The following is an 11921-nucleotide window of genomic DNA, read 5'->3' on the forward strand; positions in this document are numbered from 1 at the left end:
CTTCGGCCAAACTGTGATAAAACGTTCTATCATGTGGAGTACGATCTGTCGTTAATGACAAGGCTTGTTTGCTTATGCCACTTGCACCACAATTTAAAGCCTGTCGTTTACTGTGGAGGTTTTGCTGCAACAGAAACGCATATTTATCTATTACATTCCTGCTGATATGGGAACAAAGGTATGGTTTTTCGGCAGATCTGCGGCCGATCAATGTTTTGTACATATAAAGCAGCGTTATCAGGCCTGGCCATATTAAAGCAATGTTTCCGTAAATGTTACAGGAGCAAAGCCGTGCCTGCTCCGAAAATTAAAACACACGATTAGTACATTTCTAGGACGCGTACTAGAGGAATACTTCCAAGTATTTTTCCGCGGCTGACGCCGGTGAGATTAAATGGTCTGCCGGCATTTTTTTTTTTCATTCTGAACTCACCATTTCCGTCATTATCTCAAGTTATCCGTCACTCACATTATCAAGAATAATGCACATGACATTTGCTACAGCTTTTTAATATCGATTGAAATGACAAATTTCTTGCAAAAGCCACCTAGAAGATGAAGCAAGGATTATATTTATGGGAAAGACCTTTCATACAAGTATAATCCCGTTAGAAGCTCTGAGAGAGAAACGCATTGGTCGTCTGGAAGTTTCACAAAGCCTTATACGTGAAGCCTGGAGTTTAAAACACAGACAGGTATACAACCGTGACGTTGTGCAACTGTGTAACATTTTTCTTCCAGCAATCACTTTCTCTCTCATTTTGAGCATGTAGCTTCAAATCCGAACAATATAATTCCAATTGTCCGGTAATACCTTATATTGTATTTGGCGTGCACCTCATAATCAAATAGTAGTTTTGGTATGTAGAACCCCAGAATTCATTCTTATTGCATTTAGTGATAATATTGAGAACTCGAGGGCTCCACTTTTGTTTAATAACAATTGCATCAAGGCAACAGATTACGAAATCAAGAGAAGTGCAAGGCAAATTAGTTGTGTCTTACTTAAACTCGGGGACCAAAAACAAAAAAGAGACCAGAACGGCTATTGCCATCGGAGAAAGCCGAATCCACATCTCCCACATTACGCGTGGGATACTCTGCCAATGGAGCGACTGAGCTGGCTTTCCCACAACGCCACAGCCACATTAATTCAGAGCTATAAATTACAAATAAGCTCTCAGGACTGCTGTAGAGTAAGTGCTCTTGAAAGGTGTAATTACATGTCAAAATGAAAGCAATAACTGTACGAATAATCAATAATCATTAATTCGAAAGCCCACAAAAATAAGAAACATGCAAATTTAACCGTGCATTTGGTTGGACTCAATAATAAATTCCTGGGCTGTGGAGCAAACATCCGTGTCGCTGAATCCCAAAGTAGAGGCCCTCAGGGAAGCAATCGAAGCCCAACACTACACCCTTAGTGCCGCCGTCGATGCTTCTCCCTTCGGGCGAAACTGCCACTTTTTTTTTTAACTAACTATCTACAAGGAGAGTTTAGTGCCTGTTAGACGGCGCCGGCTACTGCTTTTCTCACAGAATTCACAGATGAACTCAAAGTATCAAATAATAGATAGACGGCTGTAGTGACAAACAGTTCTAAAGCTCACATACACGAAACGAAAACAATTGTTGCTGGGTGGTTCACCAAGCGTTCGAGTGTTCATGTTGACGTACATACGGCGGTCCTCATAGGTGGAAAGCACAGCGCACACAAACACCCATACACAACAGCCGCAGGAATACGAAAAGAGTGACTATGGGAAACGCGTAAAGATGAAAATGCCGAAGAAGGTGAACCACTTCGACAAATACAGCGTCGTGATAAAGCTACAATAATAAATTTTTGCAATCTTTAGATGTTCTCGGTTGTTCTAGATGCTACACTATGCTTATATAAGTCACATGGCTCCCTTTCTGCACTTGTATGTTATTCGCTTGTAGAGGCTCTGTTTACTTGGTCACGGATTTTTCTACAAGATTGCACAAGGGAAGAAGAAAGGATCTCGCTTAAGAGATATATTATCGAAGGGAAATACTTGAAATATTGTAGACTTAGGTACAGCATAAGAGATATGAGCGATTCCGTGCGACTCCGTGCGATACTACTTTACTATGGAAGAAGACTACATCTCATGTTTCTACAGCATTGTTTTGATCTCGGCATTATGCGCCAGATGTTTGACGTTATTGTGTTGTATAGAGGCTACGATTCTTTGTTTGCTGCTGTTGACGTCGTGGAGATTGTGGCATCAAATTGAGGCCTTGCACGATTCTTTGTGTTTGCTATTGGCGTCATTGAGATACTGGCTAAAATTGAGGCCTTCCACTCACGATTATCGTTCCGTTGTATGCTCGGGTAGCATTAGTGAAAACCCAGTTCGATAAACCCGAGCTCTGTAGCAGCACGTAGTAATTCTCTATGAATCAGCCTCGCCTATGACAGGGAAACCGAGTTGTAGCCGTTTTATTATCTGTCAATTCAATAATCTTTGTTGCTGCGTATTTAAAAAAACATTAGTGCTCTTTGAATTGTCGCAGCAGTCATAATGCTTACTGCTCTCTGTGGAGGCCCTATTTGCTGAAATATATTTTTGAATTTTATGAAACAGCAGTTAACTAGGATTTATAGATGTTAAGCTTCTGTTTCATGGCAGCCTTAGAGGTAACAAAGCTTTTCTACTATAGATATTTATGGAATAACCTAAAATCCACATCACGCCTTAATACGTTAACCATCCAATGCAGGCCTGTACAATATATTCGGTCATTAATTGGGCCTCTCTTTCGTATATGCAGAGTGTTTAGCTTAACTTGGGCCAAACTTTAAATATACGCAAAAGCCAGGTACCTGCGCAGAAGCAAGATAATATTGTTTGTCGTCGCTTGGGGATTCTTAAATTATTTTTGGCATTCTACCCAATTATATAATTAGTCTTAAATAACTGTAAATGTTCTCAGTTAGTATATTTAGATGAAAGTGTCAATGAGGAAATTGTAGAAGAGCATGAAAAACTCCCGACACAGCTTTCTGTTGCTCAATACGTGTACAGAATACATAAGCGTGAAAGATGCCCAGAAACACACGGAAAATGGCCGCGCGACTGGCCGCTCGAGGTGCTATGCGTATATTCGCGGGCTTCTTTCACACTTTGGAAAAAATTGTAGGACGCTTAAGCTTCGGCTTTAAGAGTGGAACGCGATAGCATTCGAAGATCCCTGACTGCTTCTCACGCTTCCCAACAAATGCAGCGTGTGCAACCGTAACGTTTAGCGGGAAACGCTCGCGACGAACGTTATGCACGAAGGCGGGCTATCTTGTTTAAACACGGCCTATTGCATAGGCCGAGATGCGGTGGAGGCGAGCGCCATCTGGAAGTGTTTCAAGGAAGCGGGCGCGCTGCTCCGTGGACTCCGAGATATTTACGCACCGGCGTGTATCTTGTTTAAACACGGCCTATTGCATAGGCCGAGATGCGGCGAGGCGAGCGCCATCTGGAAGTGTTTCAAGGAAGCGGGCGCGCTGCTCCGTGGACTCCGACATATTTACGCACCGGCGTGTATCTTGTTTAAACACGGCCTATTGCATAGGCCGAGATGCGGCGGAGGCGAGCGCCATCTGGAAGTGTTCCAAGGAAGCGGGCGCGCTGCTCCGTGGACTCCGAGATATTAGATATTTACGCACCGGCGTGTGCAAATGGCGGACGCCGTCTCCGGTCTATGAATTGTAGAAACGCTGGAAAAGGGGTTTCAGTTTTAGCGTAAGAGAATTATGTCCTCTCGTATATTGAAATTACAATCCGAAAGCTGTCATGCCTGTAGCCTTCGTGTACGTCGTAGTTTACGACTTTTTCGGGTATTTTAGCATGAGAAATTCAGATAGTTCAGTCAATTTTTTGCGTCACATGGAAGGCCTGGGTATGTGTGGTTCGAAAATCTATTTGACATAACAACGTCCGACGACGGACCGGAGATGCCGACGACAGATTTTCTGCGATAGGAGCTCGTTAACGCTATGGCATTAAAATACTTCTTTGTAGCACGTATTGAACAACAGAAAGCTGTGTCGAGAATTGTTCATGTTGCTCTACAATGATCTCTTCAACACTCTTCAGTTAATTATAATATTTGAGAAGGTGATTAATTACGGCTAATTATAAAATTAGACCGAAGGCAAACAATTATCTCAGTATCTCCAAGCGGCGGCAAACAACCTTGGTTCTGTCGATCTGCGCAGCATTTGCATATTTTTTTAAAGTTTGGCCCAAGTGAAACACCTTCCATAAAATGTTTCACTCACCATAGGAACGTTTCTTGCTATTGTGCAGTAGCCAAGGGCCACGAACATTCCTAAGAAAGGTGATAGAAACGTCTGGGAAATTATAGGCCTATCTTTGCACTTTCCCTTTTCGATAGAGGTCTGAAGCATGCAATTCATAGTCATCGTGTTAAATTCCTTCTGAAACATTCAATTATAACTCACTCACTCCACGGCTTGACTAAACATACATCCACAGAACAGGCCTTACTTTCTTAAAAGGATTACATAATGCAAAAATTTGAACCACCACTTTTTACTGTAGGCAAAGTTGCAGACTTCGGTGAGGCCTTTGACAACGCTTAACCACAACATCAGTTCTGCTGCTAAATTTGAACAATATGAAATTCGCGGGCGCGCATTTAATCTCGCAAAATCATCTTTCTTCCATCAATCTGAGTGCATTTTAGTTAACCACTGTTACTCTGAGTAGATACAAATTGCAAATGAGGTGATACAAGATAGTGCCCTAGGACCTCTCCTTTTCAGTATATAGGGTGTCCCAGTCAGTTCGGTCATACGGAATCTGACGACGGGCCACCGTTGGTCGTTGTTAGGCTAAAGTTCGCTGAGACACCCTGTATATGGGAATCGTATCGCAAACATATGCAATTAAATTAACTTCCGACGGAATAACTTACGCTAATAACACCAGTCCCTTCTTCTCTTCAAATGACATTAAAGAAATACCTGATACAGCTAAAGATATAATGATATTATTGCGAGCATGGTCGTTAAAAAATAATTAAAAATAAATAACGAGAAGACCAGAGCAATAATTTTTTCCTCCGGAAGGAAAGCATATGTGCTTAATACATGCGTCCGTTTCTTAGTGGAGCTGATATACAAATAACTTAACAGAGTTACGTCCCTTAGGGTAACCTTTATTGCTAGAATGTCTTGGAACAATCAGGTAAGTAGACTCTGTGATGCCTTCTCCACAATAGTCGGCATGACAAATCGCAACAGATCTATTCTGCCTGCCAAACCCAAGTTGAATAGTTATTATGCCATTTATTTTTTACTCTAATTTTAATTACTGATCATTCTCCTTATTTTCTCCTTATCCATAAAAACAGCATCCGTGCCCGCCGACTGGCTTTGTGGGGAAGTGGTCCCGGTGATCAAAAACAATGGGAATAGGCTCTTGGTAAGCATGTATAGGCCTATATCACTAACCAGCTCTTGCTGCAAGTTAATGGAGCATATAATTGACAAAGCAGTCATAACTTACTTGGAAAGCAACAAACTTTTATATGTAAACCAGCACGGCTTTAGGAAGGGGCTATCAACAGTTACGCAATTCCTTGAAATTACACATGACTTCGCGGCTGCTATTAACTCTGGTTTGCAAGTGGATGCAGTGTTCCTTGACTTTGCAAATGCTTTTGATTCTGTCCCACATTGTAAATTATTTGAGAAGCTTAAAATTATTGTTATAATTCAAACATAGTTTCCTGGATTGCAGCTTACCTCCCAGGCCGTACTCAGTACGTGGAAATAAAAAATGCCAAATCTAATAGCCTAGACGTTTGCTCTGGTGCTCCACAGGGATCAGTATTAGGACCTACACTTCTTTTAGTCTATATAAATGACATTTTTTTCTGTGTCACTCCAAAGGTTCTACTGAGATTATTTGCAGACGACTGCGTTGTGTACACTACGGTTCGTTCACAACATGACCAAAATAATTTGCACTTAACACTAACTAACATTGATTCTTGGTGCAAAACTTGGGATATGAAAATAAATGTAAGTAAAACGTCATCTGTCACCATAACAAGGAAAAAAAAACGCCCATCTATTTTACTTACCTTTTATCAGGATCTGCTGTGACGCGTAATAATGAAGTAAAATGCTTGGGGGTAACATTTACTGAAAAATTGAGTTGGGAATCCCCCATAGATAACATATGTGCAAAAGCATACCGACAACTTGGATTCATCCGACGAAAACTGTCAGCTGCACCAGTGCATATAGAACTAAACGCCTATATGACTCTAGTAAGACCGATTCTGGAGTACAGCGCCATAGTTTGGAACCCCTATGAGTCTTACCTGAAAACGAAACTTGAAAGAATTCAAAGCCTAGCACTCCGTTTTATTTATTCCCGTTACTCCCGCTAAGATAGCGTGACACTTCTCCGTAAAAGGGCTAGCATCTCGACGTTAGAATGCCGACGACTAACTGCATGTATGAAATTTCTTTTCCTGTTATATCATAATTGCATCAGCATAACTAAAGACGCGTACGTAAAGCCACCTCACCACCGCTCCAAAGAATCAACCACGACATGTGCATACGGCCATTTACTGCTAGATGTGATTTATTGAAATTTTCTTTTTTTCCTCGATCCATAGAACTATGGAATAACCTGCCTCGCCATATTGTGATTGATGTGGCACTTGATGTTTTTGTTGCGAATGTTGAATCTTTCTTTGAAAATGCTTTTCTAAATGTGTTCTAGCCATAGCTTTCTTGATTATGAGTTATGAATTGTATGGTTCTACAGCTCTGCACACTTTTTGATTCGATTATTTATATAAGTTATGCATGTTTTCATTCATGTTCCGGAACACCAAACCTGCTGTACCACCTATTGTTCATTCCACTCCTGTCAGAGCCTGAGAAAGGCTCTGACAGGAGTAAATAAATAAATAAATAAATAAATAAATGAATAAATAAATAAATAAATAAATAAATGGAAAACAACTACAGCATCTAACTCCCCAAAACAATTTCCACTAAAGAAGAAACTGCTTCTGGCTCTTGCAAATGCGGCTTTTAGTTCCACAGCTAGTCATATACGCTTGTAAGGTAGGAGTGTAACTTTAAATAACATATTTCAATTCGGATTCACATACTTTATAAAGGTAAGATAGCATGGAATGACCCACATTTTTTTAATCTAGGGAAACTGTCATCACACCGAACGCCATATCAAATCTGACAAAGAAACGTTTATACATTGCCCCATTGCAGAACAAAGTTTATGGTTCCCAAGTACCTCAATATATTTTACCTAAATTTCTCAACACCGTTCTGTGTTAAAAAAACTCACATCAATGCCTTTTTCTGCATTGCATAAATTATTTGTAGAGTAAAATATGATACTACCCTGTTAATCTCCTCTTAGTTCAGTAACTTACATAATGTTGTACATATTGCTTCATATATCCACACTTTGTGTACGGCTGCATCTGATCACTTCTGTAACGACACCAACATAACCAAGCATCAAATCATATTATAGCTTTTCGGGGTATATCTCGCCACCTAATTGCCTGCGTTAGGGTGAATTGATTCCGCTACTATTATTCATGTAGAAACATGTAAGCTGTGTCATACTATTATGCCGATATGTTATAAGCTATCTGAAGCCTCTTATGCTAATCTCATTTGTTTATTATGTTTATGGTATGCAAGTTATGTTAGGATACCGATACTAACATGAAACCAAAGTAACATGTTGTGAACCTTCGAATGCGCTTTCATACGTTGTTTAGGTACTGGGAAGAGTTTTTTGTTTGATTTTTGCTCTTAGGGTCGGTAAGGCTTCTCAAGCACTCGAGAAGACCACTTTTTCACACCGTAACATCAGTTTACTAGGTTTACTGAAGCATGGCAACGTTATCCCAGTTTTTCAAAAAGGCGACAACTCATTATTGCACATTTACAGACCTATTTCCATTCTACCGTTCTTTGGGAAAGTTATTGAGAAACTAATTGAAATATGGCTAACAAAATATCTTTCTGAATTTAATATCCTCTCTGCATTCCAGTTCGGTTTTCGCCATGGGTATTCCACTGAGCTGGCACTTATTCATCTTACGGACCAACTAAAAAAAAATATCGACGAGGATTTCTTTCGATCTAACGCAAGCGTATTATGGCATTAATCATAATATCTTATTTTATAAGCTCGAAACAATTGGCATTTGCGGTCCTGTGCTTTCGCTACTAAAAAGCTACTTATATAACTCGGTTCAAGTTGTTTCTATTTCCAGTGCTTATTCTCAACAGCGAACTACTAACATCGGTGTGCCTCAGGGCTCCATCCTGGGGCCACTTCTGTTTTTAGTTTATAATAATGATTTACCTAATTGTCTTTCTTCGAAAAAAAAATGCATTCAGTACGCTCACGAAACCACGATATTCACTTCTCATAAATATATATCATCTCTCGTTAAGAAACTAAATGATGACTTTGAAAACATTCTAAGGGAGTGTAATGTTAACGTGTTATGTAATAATGCAACTAAGACTAAATTTGTTGTATTCTCTTCACATCAGCGAAACATAGCTACCATTCCACCTATCAGTCTTGGTCCCCACTGCATTCATCCAAGTTCATGTTCATTTTTCCTTGGCATTCTACTTGATGGTAATCTGAAATATCACAATCATATTGCTCACATAAAAAAGGAAGATAGCTTACGGCATACGCATCTTAATTAAAGCACGCCCTTACTTCACACGTACCACATTGCTCTCACTTTACCAGTCTTTCGTCCACTCTCACATTACTTGTGGTATAACATGTTGGGGAAACACCTATAATACTCATATTTCGTCTTTACAGACTGTTCATGTCCGAACCATCAGAATAATTACCTATAGTTCACGCTTTTCTAATGCCACTTCCTTACTGCACGAGAATAACATCCTTTCTGTTTCTGGGCTCACTAAATACAACCTAGGTATTTTCTACAGATTTCTACATAATGAGCTACCATCGATCACATTTTCACCATGTAACCTGACAATTCATAGTACCACGAGATTCGTGTTGAATAACAATTTTCTTTTACCACGAATCCGCAGTAACTACAGTAAACAAACCATGGAATTCACTTCCATATCAGTATGAAACACTCTTCCTCTCATTATGAAAAGCACAAGATCTTTACACCAATTCAAAGAGGAACTAAAGGTGAATTTATTGTTGACAAACAAATGAGAAAATTTATTGTAACTGTTTTCTTGCCCGTTATTTCTTATTTTTCTGCTTTTTGTTTGTTTGTTTTCTTGTGAATTAACTACGGGTATATTCTTCCCATACCATTCTTATTCAACCATGAGATAAGCTAAGCCTTGTTATTATTTGTAATAAATTCTGTATTTTGCTCTGTTAACGTTCATTTCCTGTTGCTTCTGTAATACCTTATTATATGCTACTGTTGCTTTGAGATGTCAATAATCATTACTGTTCTTGGACAGGAGGTCCCGATACAGTCTTTGACTATGGGATGTCCTCTTGCATACTAAATACTTGTAATTTGACCCGACTTCTAACAATATATTCTGATTCTGATTCTGAAGGAAATTGAAATAAATCGTTTATTTATTTATTTATTTATTTATTTATTTATTTATTTATTTATTTATTTAACACTCTAGTATTGGAACAGGGGCGAAACACTGATGTAATTTTATAAATTTGGAACAGCATAAAGTAAGACAGCAGGGCTTTTTTTTTTTTTTTTGAAAGCTAGGTTGGTAACGTTGTCAAAATAGAATCTGGCTGTTCGGAATGTCTTTTTTTTATATATCTGCAAGCCAGTTAAACTTGGGAATACGAAGCTCATTCTTAGGCAATTGTTACAGACTGTTCTGTCCTTTTCCTGACTCGATTTAGCTACACTTTATGTTTTAGGGTTTTCCGTATATTTGTTTTGGACTTCGTGAACTTTTAAACAAGATTGCCGATGATTATCCGGTTCTGAGTAAATATTGCAACACATTTTCGTTGCCATCTTACGTTCTTCCGCCATTACAACGTCCGACTAGTTGAGCCACATTAGAACGTTGGTCTGCAACGCGATCGTCCCGGTCCCATTCCTTGCACCGGGGACCACCATTTGCACGGTCGCTCTAACTACCTAGCTGCCTTTGCAAGTTTCCACAGGTTCATCTTTGGCTTGAGCGGCTTGAGAACGACGACTACATAGCACATATCTCTCTGTTCCGCGTCTCCATTGCTCTGCTCAAGCCTAAGACGTACTTGGATAAAGGGGTATGTGCTAGTTGAGGTGTAGGCCCACTTTTCTAAGAACCTCTCTTAATTCATTTTATTTATTTATTTATGCAATACTGTCAATTCCGTCAGGGATCGTGACAGAAAGGGTATTCAAAAAGTACACTGACATACAAACATGACAATGAAGAAACGGTTTAGAAATGCACATTATTACATAGAGTGAACTTATACATCAGCAGGAGTAAAAAAATATGACATGAGGTTCATGTTGCAAGATTTGGGTTGGACAGATAATTGTGCCACAAACTGCAAAACAAAGGTAGTAAACAAAGTGATACTGACAATAAACAAAATAATTACTGAGATGTAAGTAGGTCGTTTTCAACAAGCGTGATAAAGGCAGTTAGTGGAGAACTATTAACAGAGCTCACGTTCAGAGCATTCTAATCGCGTATAGTCTGCGGAAAGAATGAGTACCTGAAAGTGTCAGTACGGAATGCATACTCGTTTAGTGTTTGTGTGTGTGTATGTGGGGGGGGGGGGGGTTGATATGACGTGTTTTCCTCGTTTGAAATTTCGTTATTTATCGTGAGGTATCCAGATTTAATTGATTGTTTATGGGTTGGTAAGTGGTTTTAAGGCGCGCTGGTTTAGCTCTGTTTTGAAGGGTTAGCATCCCGGCTTGATATTAACCTTGGTATCTAGGCGTACGCCACTGGGCACCTGCCGCGGCACAATGGCAAAAAATGATCCTTTAAATTTCTCTGATGCTCGGTGGAGTCAAACCCTCGTCACGCTCGGCTTTACGGCCTCGTCGCTAGATGGCGCAGCGTGTGCAGTAAGGAGCGCGAGAGAGCAAGCCGGCTGCATACACGTTTTGGCGTTGGCAAATAACTTGTCGTGTCGCTACATCGTTTCAACGCTAACCCCGTGAACGTCGATATTCATTGGCAGATTGGTTATACGGGATTTTATTTTTTTTTATTTATGTTGTACGTGCGTGCCCTTTAGAAATGTTGTCAGCATAATATTTTGTCCATCTTCGTCTGAAACTGCTTAATCGTTTGCGGGGCATCTATGAACTAAGATGGATGGATGGATGGATGTTATGAGCGTCCCCTTTGGAACGGGGTGGTGGGTTGTGCCACCAAGCTCTAAGAGAATAGGATAGCCAGCGCCATATATGGGCACCAACATCTTGAATGCGGAGTAACAAAAAAAATATCAGAGCTCAGACAAACGTGAACGGATCGCCTCCACTTGAAGAAACGAACTGGGCCGTTCCGTGTGCCCTTCAAGCGAGGTGTCACCTCTAGAGCAGGCCACTAGAACCCGCCAACCCTGCTGGACTCCTCTTACAATGGCGTTTTTGCCTCGTTTCCTGTCCATTTCGCAGGCTCCTTGCACGTTCCTTTGCCCGCGTCTTCGAGATTAGGGCGCCGAGACACCCTCGCGCTATGTCCAGCCGACGCGCCCTGGAGCCAAGGCCACTCAGCGAGCGTGAAAGCGGTCGCCCAGACCGGCCGCCACGCCACATTCTGTAAGCTTACACTGGTCCCGTCGCGGAGATAGCCCGGCGTCCGCGGCAGTTTCCGCGAGTGTTGGTGTGCCAGTGCGTTC

The sequence above is a fragment of the Dermacentor andersoni genome, chromosome 11 (assembly GCF_023375885.2).
Source record: "Dermacentor andersoni chromosome 11, qqDerAnde1_hic_scaffold, whole genome shotgun sequence".
Lineage (NCBI taxonomy): Eukaryota > Metazoa > Arthropoda > Arachnida > Ixodida > Ixodidae > Dermacentor > Dermacentor andersoni.